This window comes from Nuphar pumila, chromosome 3 (assembly GCF_984573655.1).
Source record: "Nuphar pumila chromosome 3, dmNupPumi1.hap1.1, whole genome shotgun sequence".
NCBI lineage: Eukaryota > Viridiplantae > Streptophyta > Magnoliopsida > Nymphaeales > Nymphaeaceae > Nuphar > Nuphar pumila.
Window position 1 is genome coordinate 77,547,311 of NC_143251.1, and position 18,772 is coordinate 77,566,082.

Here is an 18,772-nt window from a genome sequence, read left to right on the forward strand (position 1 = left end):
AATGAACATTTTCTTTCACTTTCAAGATCCCATATGCAGGCAGGATCAGACAAACTCATTTTTTTCAAATCTTATAAATTTTCAGTTAAATCTTGTTACCTTTATTAGTTTCATTCATTTTATTCATATTTTTATCAAGTTTACATCAAATTTTATCGAGTTTTATCAAATTTTCCTCAAACCTGATGCCTCTTTTTTATGAGGTATTTCTTTTATTCTTTTCTTTCCCTCTTAGGTTAAGGGATAAACCTGGACCTCGTCCCACGAGGTCCTTCTTTCTTTAGGATAAGGGATAATCCTGAAGTCTTTCATCGTCTTCCAAGTATCCTCAGTTTTCCCACCAATTTTTTACCAATTTTTACTAGACCTTTGTCAATCTTTGTCAATTCTTTATTAATTCTTCTTTTTTACCAATTTTATTGATTCTCTATAAATGTTTATCAATTCTTTTGATTCTTTATCAACTTTTATCAATTTTATTGATTCTTTATCAAATTTTGTCGATTCTTTTGATTCTCTATCAAGCCTTTTATCAATTTTGCCAAAATTTTATTCATCCCCCCCATGCAGAATAAGGGGTTAATCCTGAAAATTAGACCACATACAATTAACTATGATGGTCTTCTTCCTTGCAAGTTTCAACTCCTTCGTTGGTCGTTAAATGAAAGGTTTCAGTTTGTCCCTGATCATTAAATCAAAGGTTCCAGCTCCTTCGTTGGTCGTTAAATAAAAGGTCCCAGTTCTCACTGGTCGTTAAATCAAAGGTTCCAGCTCCTTTGCTGGTCGTTAAATGAGAAGTCCCAGTTCTCACTGGTCATTAAATCAAAGATTTCAGCTCCTTCGCTGGTCGTTAAATGAAAGGTCCCAGTTTTCACTGGTCATTAAATCAAAGGTTCCAGCTCCTTTGTTGGTCGTTAAATGCAAGGTCCCAGTTCTCCCTGGTCATTAAATCAAAGGTTCCAGCTCCTTCGCTGGTCATTAAATGAAAGGTCCCAGTTTTCACTAGTCATTAAACCAAAGGTTCCACCTCCTTCGTTGGTCGTTAAATGAAAGGCCCCAGTTCTCACTGGTCGTTAAATCAAAGGTTACAGCTCCTTCGCTGGTCGTTAAATGAAAGGTTCCAGTTTGTCCCTAGTCGTTAAATCAAAGGTCCCAGTGCCTTCGCTAGTCGTTAAATGAAAAGTCACAGTTTTCACTGGTTGTTAAATCAAAGGTTCTAGCTCCTTCGCTGGTCGTTAAATGAAAGGTCCCAGTTTTCACTGGTCATTAAATCAAAGGTTCCAGCTCCTTCGCTGGTCGTTAAATGAAAGGTCCCAGTTCTCACCGGTCGTTAAATCAAAGGTTTCAGCTCCTTCGCTGGTCGTTAAATGAAAGGTCCCAGTTCTCACCGGTCGTTAAATCAAAGGTTTCAGCTCCTTCGCTGGTCATTAAATGAAAGGTTCCAGTTTGTCCCTGGTCGTTAAATCAAAGGTCTCAGATCCTTCGTTGGTCGTTAAATGAAAGGTCTCAGTTCTCACTGGTCGTTAAATCAAAGGTTCCAGCTCCTTCGCTGGTCGTTAAATGAAAGGTTCTAGTTTGTCCCTGGTCGGTAAATAAAAGGTCCCAGCTCCTTCGCTGATCGTTAAATGAAAGGTTCCAATTTGTCACTGGTCGTTAAATCAAAGGTCCCAGCTCCTTCGCTGGTCGTTAAATGAAAGGTCCCAGTTTTCACTAGTCATTAAATCAAAAGTTCTAGCTCCTTCGCTGGTCGTTAAATGAAAGGTTCCAGTTTGTCACTGGTCGTTAAATCAAAGGTCCCAGCTCCTTCGCTGGTCGTTAAATGAAAAGTTCCAGTTTGTCACTGGTCGTTAAATCAAAGGTCCCAGCTCCTTCGCTAGTCATTAAATGAAAGGTTCCAGTTTGTCACTGGTCGTTAAATCAAAGGTCCCAGCTTTTTCGCTGGTCGTTAAATGAAAGGTTCCAGTTTATCACTGGTCGTTAAATCAAAGGTCCCAGCTCCTTCGTTGGTCATTAAATGAAAGGTTTCAGTTTGTCACTGATCGTTAAATCAAAGGTCCCAGCTCCTTCGCTAGTCGTTAAAAGAAAGGTCCCAGTTTTCACTGGTCATTAAATCAAAAGTTCCAGCTCCTTCGCTGGTCGTTAAATGAAAGGTTCCAGTTTGTCCTTGGTCGTTAAATCAAAGCTCCCAACTCCTTCGTTGGTCGTTAAATAAAAGGTTCCAGTTTGTCACTGGTCGTTAAATCAAAGGTCCCAGCTCCTTTACTGGTCGTTAAATGAAAGGTTCCAGTTTGTCACTGGTCGTTAAATGAAAGGTCCCAGCTCCTTCGCAGTTCGTTAAATGAAAGCTCCCAGTTTTCACTGGTCATTAAAGCAAAGGTCCCAGCTCCTTCGCTGGTCATTAAATGAAAGGTTCCAGTTTGTCACTGGTCGTTAAATCAAAGGTCCCAACTTTTTCGCTGGTCGTTAAATGAAAGGTTCCAGTTTGTCACTGGTCGTTAAATCAAATGTCCCAGCTCCTTCGTTGGTCGTTAAATGAAAGGTTTCAGTTTGTCACTGGTCGTTAAATCAAAGGTCCTAGCTCCTTCGCTGGTCGTTAAATGAAAGGTTCCAGTTTGTCACTGGTCGTTAAATCAAACGTCCCAGCTCCTTCGCTGGTCGTTAAATGAAAGGTTCCAGTTTGTCACTAGTCGTTAAATCAAAGGTCCCAGCTTCTTCGCTGGTCGTTAAATGAAAGGTTCCAGTTTGTCACTAGTCGTTAAATCAAAGGTCCCAGCTCCTTCGCTGGTCGTTAAATGAAAGGTCCCAATTTTCACTGGTCATTAAATCAAAGGTTCCAGCTGCTTCGTTGGTCGTTAAATGAAAGGTCCCAGTTTTCATTGGTCGTTAAATCAAAGGTTCCATCTCCTTCGCTGGTCGTTAAATGAAAAGTCCCAGTTTTCACTGGTCGTTAGATCAAAGGTTCCAGCTCCTTCTTTGGTCGGTAAATGAAAGGTTCCAGTTTTCACTGGTCGTTAAATCAAAGATTACATTCTTCACTGGTCGTTAAATAAAAAAAGCCCCAACGCCTTCGCTGGACGTTAAATAAAAAGTCCCAGTTTTACTGGTCGAAATTTTCCAAAATCAAAGTTTCAACTCAAGGTCTCATCAAAATCTATTTTGAGTGATTATTTCACAAAGAATTCTCGAAAACTTTACCAATTTGCTAAAAACATTTGTTGATTCCAATAATCTGACTACACAAAAGAATTACCTCAGATTACCTCTAGTATTCTTTCCAAAAAGGAGAAACTTTTTGCGAAAAAGAGGTAAAATTCAAATCTTTTCCTGTTGATCAACCAAAAGGATGAAAGAAATATCCTCGGTATGATTAGCGAAAGAAATATTCAATAATGTTGAAAAGCCAGAAGCAAATCAATATTGATCATGGCTATTGAACATGTTTAAAGACGACTATCTGGCAATCAGGCAGTGAAAATATCCTGAGCTATAAAAAGAATCCACTCAACCCATGTCTCCTCAAATCCAGTTAAGCTGCAATCAAATATCTGCAAAAGGGATCTCTTAATTGTCGTCAAGATGAAGACGAATATGTGAGCTAGACCCCCGAGGCCAAAGAAGATTTGGATCATCTCCGAGATGATGGAGTTTGTGAAGGATTCTTCCAGGGAAAGTTCAGATCATCGTCGAGATGAAGGCGAATGTGGTGAACCTACCGACAAACCCTAAAAGATATTTGATTTCTGCTATCATCTAAAGACCTTTTGAGCCAATATCGTCAATAGAATTCCTGAGAAAAAAAAGGATTGAAACATCTTCAAGATGAAGGAGTTTGTGACGTACCCTTCTTCGAAAAAGAGAGAAAAGTCAGGACATCTCCAAAATGAAGGATGATGTTAAAACCCGAGAAAGCTCAATGACTCAAAAGGAGTGCAAAAAGATCATCATGGGAAAACACCCAAATATCAAACTGCCAAAATTGCCAGAAGTCATCTTTTCTCATGCAAAATCCTTTTATCAATATCTTTTCACTACTAGCTTTTATGAAACTAAGAATATCTATTATCTTCTCATATCAAGGAAACGATAGCTTCCTTGAAGAAAATCATCAGTGCTAAAATTTTGAGTTTGACTCTTAAGACCGAGGAGTTAACCTCATTGGAGGGAATAGTCTAGGCAAGAGAGGGAATGTCTTTTGCACATACGTGCACATTTTCAAGCATTTAAGTCAACTACAATTTTATCTTATTGGCAAAAATTTTTAGCTATTCCAAGAACGAAATAAATATTCAATATCCATTTTAATGCAACCTAGCATTGTTTATATCTTCCAGAAGAGTTTCCTCATTCAGGAAAGGTATCTCTTCCTGTCCCATCACGGTTTCTTCATCCGAGGATTCCGTGTGGTAGTACCCACTCAGGTTAAGGGTCAAACCTGTATTTCCTGCGAGAGGTCATTGATTTTAAAAGCTGATTCAGTCTCAACAATGAGGCGCCCAAGATCATCCATTTTCCAAGCTTTAGGGAACCCCATTTTTCCTCCTTTTGCAAAACCCCTTTCGGATTTGTTCATCCAAACTCCGAAAAGTCCCATCATAGTTTATTCGTTCGAGGATTCCATTTGGTCGTCCCCCTTCAGGTTAAGGGTAAGCCTGAACCTCGCCCCTCGAGGTATCTTTTTTTTTTTTTTCAGGTTTGGGTTAAACCTGAGTCTCGTTCTGACGAGGTTCTTTGTTTTGACGAGGTGATTTTTTTTCAGTCCCATCATGGTTCTTCCCATCGAGGAATCCATGCTTTGTATATCCATTTAGGATAGGATTTTACTTGAGCTTCATCTCATGAGGCATTGTCCAAAAAATATCCCATCAAGGTCCTCACATATTCCTCTCCTCATTCAATTCATCTTGATGTATATTCGTCCCATCCAGGTTTAGGGCTAAACCTGAGTCATTCTCAAAGGCTGATCTTGTCTCACCCATGAAACTTGATCAAAATTTTTATTTTCCACTATTTCGGGACGTTCACCCAAAGTCCCATCACGATTTCCTCATTTCTATTATTTAGTCATATCATTTTCGAGGATTTCGTTCCCCCAGAACCATTCAGGATAAGGTGTTAAGCCTGAAAAACCATGTTTTCAAAATAACTCTTCCATACCCAGCTTAGATCTGCTGACTGGGGCATTTTTTTCAAAATTTGGCATGTTTTCTTTGCCACTAAGCTCGACTTTCAAACCGGCTTAGTAGCAAAGAGGGGCATCTGTGAACACCCCAAAATTTTCAAAATATTATAAATATTCCCTTTTTGCCTCTTATTCTATTTTCTGAGTAATTGAATCAGTTTTAAATCTAAATTCTAGTTTATTTCTTAGGTTTTACTGAAACTAAATTCATTTTACATATCTGACTCAATCTCGGATCCAAGTCCAGTCTTAAAATCCAAATTTGAGCCTCACTATCTAATTTTCATATTAAATTTTACAAAAATACCAAAAATAAATTCTAAAATGCTCAAATAGTCGATCCAGTGTCCATTTGGATTTAAGACTCTATATGCCTCGGTTCGAGGTTTAAACCTCAAATATTTCTTCAAAATCTGGACGTATACCCATTTTCTGAAGAAAATTCCAAAAGATAACCTCGAACTTTAAAAAAAAAGCCTTCTTTTGTAAAATATTTGAAAACTTTTTAGAAATCGCATAGCTTTAGAATTTTTGTTTTAAAAAATACAAAAAAATATAGAAAATTTCAAGAAAAGAACAAAAAAATAAGAAAATCGAAAAAAAAACACAAAAATGGCCTTTTAAAAGCCCCTTTTTGAAAATCGAGTTTTGAAAACACTTTTTAGAAAAAAATCTTTTTAAGGCCTCCTTTTTGGAAAATTTGATAAAAAGAAGGGACCCGATCTGAGAGGGGCCTAACAACGACCTCTTATAAAATCGACCCTCAAAGGGTCGATAATCCCATCCATTCTCCACTTCATGATCTCTTTCCCTCTCCTATTCGATCTACCGCCTCTCTCTGCCCTCCTCTGGTTTTCCTCCTGATTAATCGAAGAATGCCCTCTTCATGATTCATCCGTCTTCACCATCGCATCTCTGCATTCTTCATCCTCTTTTCCCCTCTCTTTTACCCCTTTCTTCTGCTGCCCTTGACGAATAAGATCTGATCTGCCATTAAAGGAAGTTTGGCCCTGCAATAGTAATATCCAGAGAAGGAGTCCCCCCTCTTATCTCAGCCTTTGCAGAACTAGGGTCGACCATCTTTTCAGCAAAAGGTAAGAATCCTTCTCTCCTTTGCTCTCGTAAATTCTTTTTCTTTCTTGATTTTTCCTACGCACCATCGAGGGTGTTGGGTTGCTTATAGCAACATCAACAACTCCCTTTGTGCAACAGCAGCGGAGTAATCACGCTCCAACATTTTTTTAAAATTTTTTTTTTTACTCATGCTGCAATTTTTGGGCTCAGACTATCGGATTCAATAATCCAACAAGATTCATCTGAATCCCAGTCCAAATTTCTTGCTAAATCTTGCTTTCATTTTGATCTTCTGTTGAATTTTGGGTTTTCTCTAGAATCTCTGTTTCGATGTTTACTCCCTTGCCCTTGTTTGACATGGTATTTTGATCTTTGTTGATGTTATTGTTGCTAGATGTTGCTTAAACCTGATATTCATTGCAAGTCGTTTTATCAGTTTCTGTAATTTTTACGTTTACGCTCTATATTTTAGTAAGCTATTCTTCCCTCTCCTTCACCCAGATAATTCTATGTTTATTAGTAAACTACAAATTGATTTATAACTTGATATTGGTTTAATAACAATTGCAAATCGATTTCACTGTAACGATTTGTATAACCATAGACATAAAGCAGAAAAGATTTGTTCTATCGCAATTTGCTTTTACAAATATTGTTTATGTCAACGATATGTTATATAGCGATTTACATACACTACAAGAAATCAGTGAATTAGCGACGACCCTACTCCATCGCTAATCTGCTATGAACGTGTTTAGCGATGGATTAGCGGCGGAGTAACGACGGATAGGTTCCATCGCAAAATTATAGTCACTAATTAGCAACGAACACTATATGTCGCCAGTTCCATCGCTAATTTGCAGTGAATTAACGAACGACAAGTTCCGTCGCAAAGCCGTCGTTACTATACGAAGATTTTGGTTTTGCGATGGATTAATATACGTTGCTAATGTCGTCGCTAATATAGCGACGAACCCAGCAACGAATTAAGACATGTCACAAAAATAATGACCAACTGGTAAATAGCGAAGGAATAAAATTTGTCCCTAATCTGTTGCTAAATTGCATTCTGGTACCAAATAGTGACGGATATTTATGTCTCTAATCCGTCACAAAAAAGGGAAAAAAAAATTTAAACATAAATATCGAGAAAAAAATTCTTGTAATACAATTTGTATTTCCTGTACAATTTATATTTTCTGTCAAAACACATATAAAAGGAAACTAAAACAATTAATCAATCCACTACAAAATTCACAAGTTATAATTATTTACAATTGAACATTTAAATTTTTTAAACAAAAAGAAGGTACACTAAATGCAACACATGAATCTAATCATTGCCAAGATTTTATGCATTCTCTTCTTCAATGTCTTGATCTATGCCTTTAGCTTCACTACGCTAATTAGGGCCAACAACCTACACAAGAAAGGAAATGTTAGTATTGATAAACAAAATATACTGAAATAAATTATATGCAATGCACCTAAGTTAAGGCAATCAAAGTTACATAAAATTTAACGACATATAATACATAACATGAAACTTTCATACCTGAGATTCACTTGCAGACGAAGTTTCCCTGTTTTGAAAAAAACTGCTCAACTCATTACGGACAACGTCGAAAATTGCTTCATGTAAGTAGTCACGCATTGTGTCCTTAATGAGCTGGCGTACACCATCCCAAGAATTAGGCGGGTCAGTCTGATACTTGGAACTGATGCTAATGGGAGAACTCTGTGAGCCATGACTGGAGGAAGCAATGACTGGCAAGGTGTTCATATTACTCCCAAACCTGAACACACGACCCTTTTTGGGTTCACCTATTGCAGTCACCCATGCTGCAGGATCAAAAGGTGGATGTTGACTGGAGTCATCGCCATATCGCTCTACCATCTGTTGCTCATATGACTCCTACAAAGTAATGATTATAGTATGACATAATAATTAAGAATTATAATGTTTATGATAACTTGTATATTACAATGATTATTAATACAATAAATACATACCGTTGTCGTTCTCGCCTTCTCTGATACGAACTCTCTTGTGGTCTTATGTTTATGTGTTTCAACAAACACATCGTTGTATGGCACAATGCCTCCTTTTTTTGCTTTCTGCGATGTTAAATGATAAAAGAATTATTTAATAGGTTTGCAACAATACTTATAAAAATGATAATATATATATTGATGAGTTATCATTTTCTTCAGGTGGCTCCCAAAAGTCCTAGATCCACCCGTGTATAGATGGACATCAGGCATTTTCGCTCGGTTTTATGCAGCCTTCGTTGAGCGGTTTCGAAATTCATGCTCTGCCCACTTGTCGCATATTGCATCCCAAACATCTGACCTGATAGTAAGAGGTCCATGACCCTTCCATTGCAGTAGATAATTTATCTCGCCAGATGTTTTTTTTGCTGCAATCTTCATATTGTGTAGCATGTCTGCAAATCGATTGACAACCACCTTCTGCCACACCTTCTTGCATCATGTTCCTCCATCGTAGTCGTGAAGAGATTCGAAGCCTACAAATATTTTCAGAAAGATAATAGACATGACTATTACAAAAAATTAAATATGAAACACATTAACTATAAGAAACAATTATATACCGTGAATGAGGACCACAATCTGTCTAACACCCCCTTCAGATACTCTTTCTATTGAGCGACTGGTCCTGGTAGATGTTGAAGTAGTGAATTCTTAATATCTCGTATTACTTCTTGTGGCTCAAAGCGCGCACTGCACATGAATTGGTACACATTAACTATTAATATATAATATTTATAAGATAAGTAATAAGTGAAAATAAAATACTTATGGTCGATTATCGATATACACTATTTGAACGAGTCTTCTTGTGTCAGACTGAGAAGACCCTGCATCTTGCGTTGGCTCATGACTTGTATGAACAACTGGTGTAGGTGGGTCATGTATAGGCAAAACATCATTTGTAGAAAAATGCTTTAAAAATTCTCAGAATACGCATTTAAACTAATCAAGTATATAATTAGTTAAAAGATATACCTACTAGAACTGCCCGTGAAGATGAAGGCTGAGACTGACTACCACTGGATGAACAACCACTGTAACCTCTACGAACCATATTCTAACAAATAAAAAATGTCATGCAATACATTCAAATAATATGAAAACATTCACATCAAATATTGCAATACATTCAAATCATTCAAACACGTTACAATACATTCAAATCATAACTATATATGTATCAAAGATACATAATCAAAAAATAAAAAATGTAATATAATACATTCAAACATTGGAATACCTTCTAATCATTCACATCATTGTAATATATTTCAATACATTCAAATCATTCAAATACGTTACAATGCATTCAATAGAGGTTTGTATTACAAGATTTTGCTCAATAGCTCGAGAATTATTCCTCATCACTTGTTTGACTTTCATATTATTCTTCTTCCTCCTCTTCTTCATCATCTTCTTCTTCATTATTTGCCCATCCACTTGGTATATCATTTGGATCACATTATTTCATGAATGTTTCATCAACCAATGAAGATATGACATGTATATCATGCACGACATCATGACCATAAGAGAAGTCATAAATATCATCTGATTGATATTACTCACTCTCCTCAGTTACCTTGTCTTCTTGTAACTGATCATACTTAGGGTATAGTTTGTACTTCACCTTGCAAACTGCCCACCATTCATTTTTATCTGACTTCTTTATACTTGGATATAAAGTATAGTAAACTTGTTGAGCTTGTGAGGCTAATATGAATGGTTCATATGTTCCAAACCTTGATTTATGATTCACCTCCATAATGCCTGAGGCTTTGTCAACTCTTGTTGCAGTTGGATCAAACCAATGACACTTGAATAAAGTTACCCTATTATTTGTGCCTAAGTAAGTCAACTCCATTATTTCTTCTATAACACCGTAGTAATCATGTTCATTTTCACCATAGCTTCTACCCTTGACACATACGCCACTATTCATCGTTGATTTATTTATACCGTAGTCTTTTGTATGGAATCAGTAACCATTTACGATGTACCTGTTGTAACATTGTACAACTTTGGTCAGGCCGTTTTGTAAATCACATATTCCTTGATCTTTAACATCAGCACGACAAACCTACAAACATAAACAATGATTATGATCACGACCAATTAAGTAACTTAGTGGTGTTTACACGTAGACAATTTATGTCATTGTCCTTACTAACTCTTTCAACCACTCCACAAACTTAGTTTCACGTTTTTTTTGCACTTCTGCATAAGTGAGATGTAAAACTTCTCTTCGCAACTCCAGATCAAATCGTCTGCACTTAACAAATACTTATATTATTGAACCATGTATGCACGTCAAGAACATAAAAAGATTTAGATTTGTGTTGCGTCTACATGTACTTACTCGATGTATGGGTCGATCGCTGAGCAATTAAAAAGAATATAGATTTGTGTTGCGTCTTGCTCTCAATTTTCCAAGAGTCTTGATCGGCAAATACCAAATGCATGCCCAAGTGGTTGAAATATCGACAATTTGTTAGCTATAGTAAATTATTCTCCATCATTGTTACGAGGTGGACATGTGTAACGTGTTAGAATATGAGGTTCAAAGTACATAGATGAGAAATTTGAAATCTCTTCTAAAGTGTATGCCTCACAAATAGAGCCTTCTACTCTTGCTTTATTTCGAACTTTTTTTTAGGTCAAACATGCATCTGTAAAAAATATATATCTCAAATTTGAAATATCTGTCATTAGAGAGAATAATATAAGAAAAAATATACCTTTCAAATGGGTACATCCACCGATATTGCACAGGACCACCAACCCTTAGTTCATATGGCAAATGTATGATCAAATGTTTCATAACATCAAAAAATGCAGACAGAAATATCTTCTCTAGCTGACAAATAGTAGTGACGACAGAATCCTCGAGATTCTTTACCTCAGATACTATGATTTCAGATGTGCACAATGTTCTAAAGAATCTACTCAACTCAGATAATACCCCGCATATAAGTTTGTCTAACATATCATGGAATGCTAGGGGTATCAATCATTGCATAAAGATATGACAATCATGACTCTTCAACCCATATAACTGTCCATCATCGATCTTCACAGCCCGAGCAATGTTAGAGACGTATTCATCTGGAAATCTCAATTGTCTCAACCATTGGCATACCTACTTTATTTGATCAGGTCGAAGCATGTATCTTGCCTTTGGTTTCAGTACTTTGCCATTATACTCTTTGAGTTCCAATTCTGGTCTTTTACATATTACTTTTGAATTCATATGGGCCTTTGGATTATCCTTCATTTTCCCTTTAACATTCATTATTGTATTGAATACATTATCAAACACATTTTTCTTCACATGCATCACATCCAAATTATGTCGTATCAATAAGGTCGACCAATATGGTAGTTCCCAAAATATAGTTTTCTTTATCCAATTGTGATCCTTCTCAAATCCAAGGAAGGACATCAGACTACAGGCATCAGTTAATACATTTGAAAAGTATCACAATCTTCTTAAAATCTCTATGCCAGACAATCTTGTTGGTGGACCTTCCATTTCAGTTGTGCTTGCTCGAAACACATTCTTTTGTCTTCGAAACGGATGGTCGTTGGATAGAAATCGATGATGACACTCAAACCAGCACGGCTTCCTTCCATGCATCAATCTAAATGATTTTGTGTCCTTCATGTAGTACGGATATATATGCCAACCTTCCATGTGTGCTCCAACCAGATAGCACATGTATGCATAATATTACACATCTTCACAAGTAATAGGTAATTAAAGACTTTGTTTTCACAAATATTTTGTGTTATTTCAAAATCAAAACATACTTAGAGTCTTTTATATACCACCACAGAAAAAGAATTTTTTTCACTTTTCTAAATATCACAATTATTTATGTTTTATTCTTAGAAAATCCAATAAAAACAAGTTATTATTTACTTATACTCACTCATATGTTTTCTACACAAATTTTCTCAATCACACTTCTAAGCAATGAACTTTTTTCGTTTTAAGCTCTTTTCTTTTTTTTTCATGCTTTTTCTTTTTGCGCACTTATTCTTCTTTTATAGCTTGCGTGTGGTCTGCTTTTATGCCTTGTGAAATGCTAATATCTTCTATACTTTTTCAATGCATACCAAAAGATATCAACTAAGACATAAAAGTGACTTCCTTCATTCACCTTTTCGACGTGAGATTCAAACACTTCAACTTGTGTCTGTTCTCAGCTACTAAGGATCACAAATTTTTTCACTCTCCTTTTTGAAATAGAATTCAAAAGCTTCATCTTACATCTAAGTCCCATCTACTAAGGATTGTGAAATTATCCAAACAACCTAACGCATGCTCTCTTTTTTTTCACTTTTGAGCTCATTTTTGCACTTTTGTTCATTTGCTTAGTTTTTCCAAAATAGAACCGTGCATATTCATATTTGTGATTCAAAATAAATTCTAACATGTATCTATCATCATTTCTTCGAAATCCACATAAACAACCATAATTTCTAGATCCATGTCAGAAAAAATTTTCGTGGAGCTTAAAAAATCCTCTAAAACATTAGATTTGAAATAACATTCATATAAGTTCAAACTCTTTCTTTAAAAACCTACTTTTCATGAGAGATATGTAAACATGTGCAATAATGTAAACAGAAATATCAGGGTGTGCAAACTACACCCTCCCTCATGCTTGAATGTCACTGTCCTAGTGGCACTCTCCCATGCTTATATGAAACTACGTGAATGCACATGAGATGCAATAAATAAGAGAAAAACGTAGAAACAACCTGACATTAATTAAAAATGCATGTTCTATGAATGCAATGAATGCAATGTATACATGACATGACATGAAAACTCATGAATGAAACAAAAAAAAAGAAAAATAAACCTAATAAAATTTACAAATACGAAGGAAAAAATCTAATACTATACAAGATATGTGTTGCCTCCCATAAAGCGCTAAGTTTCACGTCCCCAGCCAGACGGATCCCTGAAAAAACTTTCATCGTCCATGAGATCAATGGACATGAAGTCAGGCTCAATCAGGCTCTCTATGAAAAAGAGTGTCATCTGTGACACTGCGCACTGTGTTCTCACCCACTCGACCCCTAAAAGTAATATCATGACTCTCGCTACAGGAAGAACGGAGGTTAGTCTCCTCTAGGAGACTACTCTCAAAAGGAGAGTCCAAGACCGAATGACTATCGATATAAGAAACATCAAACAAGTGGTGGCCATGATCTTGCTTGACTAGGTCAAGCATCTTTTGCATCTGCACCTCTGGCTTGCTAAAAGCAATTGGTGGTCCGAATGCCTGGGAGACTGAGGCTCGATGAATATATGATGATTGTAGAAGTTGTGGGCCTTGCCCCTTCTCCTGAGGCCTAATGAAGGAGAACGACTCCTCAATGAGTGTGATATGAGGTGTATGAGTTGATTCCTGACTGGGGTGATACGCCTTCCCGCACTGAAGGGATGTAACAAATTTGACCTACTCATGATGTGAATCTTTGGGGTGTATGTCAAATGACATGGAATCCTCTCCCTTTGAGATGACAATAGGCCTACTAGATAGGTTCCCCTTACTTTGCCTGCTGAAGGTCTCAACCAACTGTCACATTTGAGTCTCTAGTTTTGCAATAGACTGGGTATGTGAGCTCAAATTCGCCTTAATATCAGAAAGGGCTTGTAGCATCTTGTCCTCGAAGGACTGACTAGACAAAGGCTCATGAGACTGGAGTTGAGTATAAACAGGTTGGGCTGGGAGATAACTTGATCTTTGAAATCCAGGCGCATAACCGCCTTGCCTGGGTTGACTCTGGGAAGGGTTAGGGGGTTGGGTTTGTGGGTTGCGCCATGAGAAATTGAGATGGTTTCGCCAGCCCGGGTTATAGGTGTTGGCAAATGGGTTGGGTGCGGGCCTAGCAAAGTTTTGAGTCATCTGAGCTTGCTCTTGGACAAACTCAGGGTACTGTGGCGCAACTGGGCAATCGAGAACATGGTGTGTAGGACTCGCACACAACGCGCACACCTGCATGGCAGGAGAGGGACCCAACAAAAACTGATCTAATTTATGGGACAGTTGGTCTGCCTTATTGCTCAACTCAAGGTTCATCCCTATCTCAAAAATACCTACCTTCTTAGTGCTATTCTGTGCAGGTGAAGCCCTATCGAACCGTGAAGCTGTCGCATAGTGCATCAAATTCTCGCTCAATGTCTCAAAAAGCGACCATGCTTCATCTTCACTTTTGAGCATAAAAGTGCCCCCATACGCAACATCAACCATTTGATGGGTCTTCTCAGTAAGACCATCATAGAAATATTGCACCAGTTGCCAGCGAGGCACCTGATGGTGGGGACACTTGCAAAGAAGATCCTTCATTCTCTCCTAAGTCTCGTGGAACATTTCTCCCTCTATTTGCGAAAAGCTGGTGATGGTCTTTCGATATTGGTTTGTCTTACCGATTGGAAAATATTTTTTTTTTAAATTCCCTTTGCATATGTTCCCATGTGGTAATTCGAACTGTGTCTAACGCCTTCAGCCAATACTTGGCTTTATCCGTCAGAGAGAAGGGAAACAAGGTTAACCTCATAGCATCGTATCCAAAATTGTTGATTCGCACTGTCGAGCAAATCTCAAGAAATTCGTCGAGATGACGATATGGGTCTTTGTTGCTAAGGCCATAAAATGAAGGTAGCATTTGGATAACGCTGACTTTGATCTCAAAATGGTTCGCTCCTACATCAGGTCTCGTGATGCAGAAGGCAGGAGTATAGGTGTTGGGCATGAACTACTCCCTAAGAGGATGAGTCATCTGCTGATTCTCAAAGATGGTTGCAGATCTTTGAGCTCTCCTAATAAGGGACTCTGGGTCTTTAATCGGCTTTACCAGTTCAGGGTCAAGCGAGCGTCACCCTTGCATACACTTCGAAGTAGACCGGTGTAGCTCACGTCCTAATGTAAGGTTTTCTATCTAACTAACGCGCTAGCAGCCAAACCACGCAAACCACAAAGCGAGTAAACTAAAAAACAACAAGAACTAAACAAACACCACACAGTTGCACACAACAGAGATTATGCAAAGAAAATATGAAATCTATGTGTACGGTATCAATCGTACACAGTCACCTCTAAGGGAATCCTAGGGGGTGGGCTGTGCAGAAAAGTAAGCTCGTCTCTACGATATGCACAGGCGTGATTCTAATCCTAAATGCACAACAAACACTAAGCAATAAAGTGAATACTCGTATTTCGCCGTTCCCCGACAACGGCACCAAAAATTTGATGTCTTTTTGAAATCGTTGTAGTTTTGAAAAGAATTTTAAATGAAAAGCATGTGAAAATTGGACATCAAATAATAAAAACCGGTTCTCACTAGTAGATGAGACCGGGTCAAACACAGGGAATGGGAATACTTCATATTCAAACAAACAATTAAACTATTTCTTTATTGCCGAAATGGAGAAAAAGTATGAAAGAATAAATCTAATTAACTACTTATTACAACAAATGAATACCCTACGCAGAGGGCATAAAAAACATTATTTACAAACCCAATTAAATGCCTAAATTCTAAAACAAAAGTAAAAATCTTCTATCTTCATGTACTTCGTGTCACGTATGTGATTGAGCTCCACTCTTGTGCTGTCCGTGAAATCAGAGGGGTTAGAGGAGAGCGGTCTCCTCCCGTACGCCGTCGCCAACTGAGAAGCCTCCACCGGCTTGAGGAGAAGAGAGAAAGAGGGAGAAGGGGAAGAAAAGAGAAAGAAAGGGAAGAAGGTCGGTGGTGGAGAAGGGGAGAAAGAGAGGGAAAAGAGGGGGGAGGGGAAAACTCTGGCGCACAAGGGGGCGACAGTTTGAAAATTTCCCCTTCGTTGAGTTTTAAAGCCATCAAATGGGTTTGTTACCGATTTTTTTTATTTTTTTCAAAGGTCCTAAAATTTACTAGAAATTCCATAAAAAAAAAACTTATTTCAAAAAAATATTTACAACATGCCTCCTTTTAACGATGTTTTTAAAAAAATTCTATACTAATGCTGTTTTAATTCTAATAATAAAATTTTTTATTATTTTTTTTATATAATTTTTTTTCAAAAACTAAACTACTACAATTATATCAAAAACTAAAATATGCATTAAAATATAAAATAACACTATTTTTCATGCATTTTCTATTTTTAAACCATTTTAGCTCATTTACTCAAAACTAGCATAAAATTGAGTTTTTAATTCATTTTCTTATGAAATCATGCATATTTTTATCTGAAATATCCCTAAAATATATGCATGATCTTTACATCACTAGGACCCATAGCAGAACCCAGTTCTATTACTACGACATCAAATATCAAATCCATATATGGATTATCGTGTACCACATCCACCCGTGCGTCAAAATTATTCCTAAATTCTTCACCATGAAAGGTCCACTGACGATAATCACTCACAAAACTTTTTCTGTATAGGTGATGTCTAACGCCATGAGGTTCTACAAATTGATTGTTCTTACAAATCTTACAGGGACACCTAATCCGACCTGTGAGATCTACTATACTGACATTTGCCGTTGCAAATTCAATTAAACTTTCAACACCATCCATATATTCATGTGATACCTCATTGTCAACTATCCTACGGTACATCCATTCACGGTTTGCAGTCATTTCGTAGTATGATGTTACGAATAATATCCTAACCAATTAAAAGAGAATTATCAGAATGCTAACCAATTAAGCATGCTTTCATTGTACAATTTCAAATGAAAGTCATAATCAAATTGAAAGTAACTACATGCAAGCATGAATACAATCACATCAAATATTGCAATACATCCAAATCATTCATATAAAAAAAAGTCAAACATGTACCTGCAGCAAACACACTCCAATATCCCGCTAACAACTACCATGCCTAGCATGAAATCCGTACTCCAAAAATAAGAACACTTCTATTCACATACATTAAAATCATGCTCAACATGATCTCCAAACTCCATCAAAACAGTCCTAGATATCAACAACTAAGTGAGTGTGTGAACAGAAAAGTGTTGCATCAAAAAAATTAAATAACATGTGATGCGCTTGCATCACTTACTCACTATGGGTATTTACTCGATTTGAATTGCTTTTGCCTTTCAATTTTTTTCTTATTTCTTTTTGCATTGAAGATTTTACAGCATGCGATGCTTAGCAATAAACATCGCGCAATTTGCTCAGCAACGTACCTGAAAAAAATATATATACAAAACAATACAGGGAGGAGGTGGCAAAAAAAATTAATAGGGAGGCGAATATATATACAAATCATGCTTTTTTTTCTAACATAAACTTGTTCCCTTGGAGCTTTAAGGTAAGCCATGCAAATAAAAAGAAATAATGAATATAGCAAAAGATATTGCCAATTCAATGGCAAGAGTTTAACTGCACGTGGATATGAAGATTGATATATCTATAAAGAAACATAAAGAAATATTATTTTGTATATCTAAAAGGCTATTGGAGGAAACAAATGTTGATGAGGCATCTCTTACTTTATCTTTTATTATAAAGAAACATAATGGAGATTGAAAGTTCATACGATATTTTTTCTTTTCCTTTTTTTTTATTTTATACTAAAGACAAAGAAATGAACTTAGGCATCAAATGGTATGAAATTCATCATGCTTGTCCTAATCACAATGATAGATTCCTACTCTTGCACGGTAGCCGTTGTATATGGCTAACCAATCCATGGATGGACTTTAAAAAACAAGTGATCTATATCAGCAAGCTTAGAGCACGTTTGTTTCCCCACTCTTTTTTCTTATGAGAATTAGCTTCATATGAATTTTTTTTCATATGAACTTTTTTTTTGTTTTAGGTGATGTGAAAACTTGTATTTGTTGTTTGTTTTACATGAGAGAGTGAAATAAGAATGCACATTTGGACTGTTTTCAGATATAGGTTTAAATTAGACCCATTATCAAAACAGAACAAATTGGTCTTCTTAAGCCAAAGCACTAGGTAAGGGATCCATATATATAATATTGGATCAGATATGCTTTGTGATTAAAATAGAACACCACCATGACATTATATTTTAATGATCATAATGCAGTAATTTATGGATTAGGATGCATGAAAACTTTTTCACCCAAAAAATAGCCTATGAGAAAAAGATTTCTCAGTGGTGGCACCAATTTGATACGTTTGTTTTCACACATGAGAAAACAATTGTTTTCGTATGAAATTGTATACTTTTTGCAAGAAACGAATGGACCCTTATCAAAGGTCATTCCACTTTAAGCACTTGAGTATAAGCCTTCGTCTCATCATTCCTCCTACTATTCTTGAATTAGGTTAATTTCGATAGAATTTCAACTGAATTGACCCAATGGGTGAACATTTTTGGACTGAATCGTGCATACAAATCATTTAAGCAGTCTAGAAAGTATGAGTTTTAGAGCCATATAGGAAAGCCATGGCTCAACTTGATTTATGGC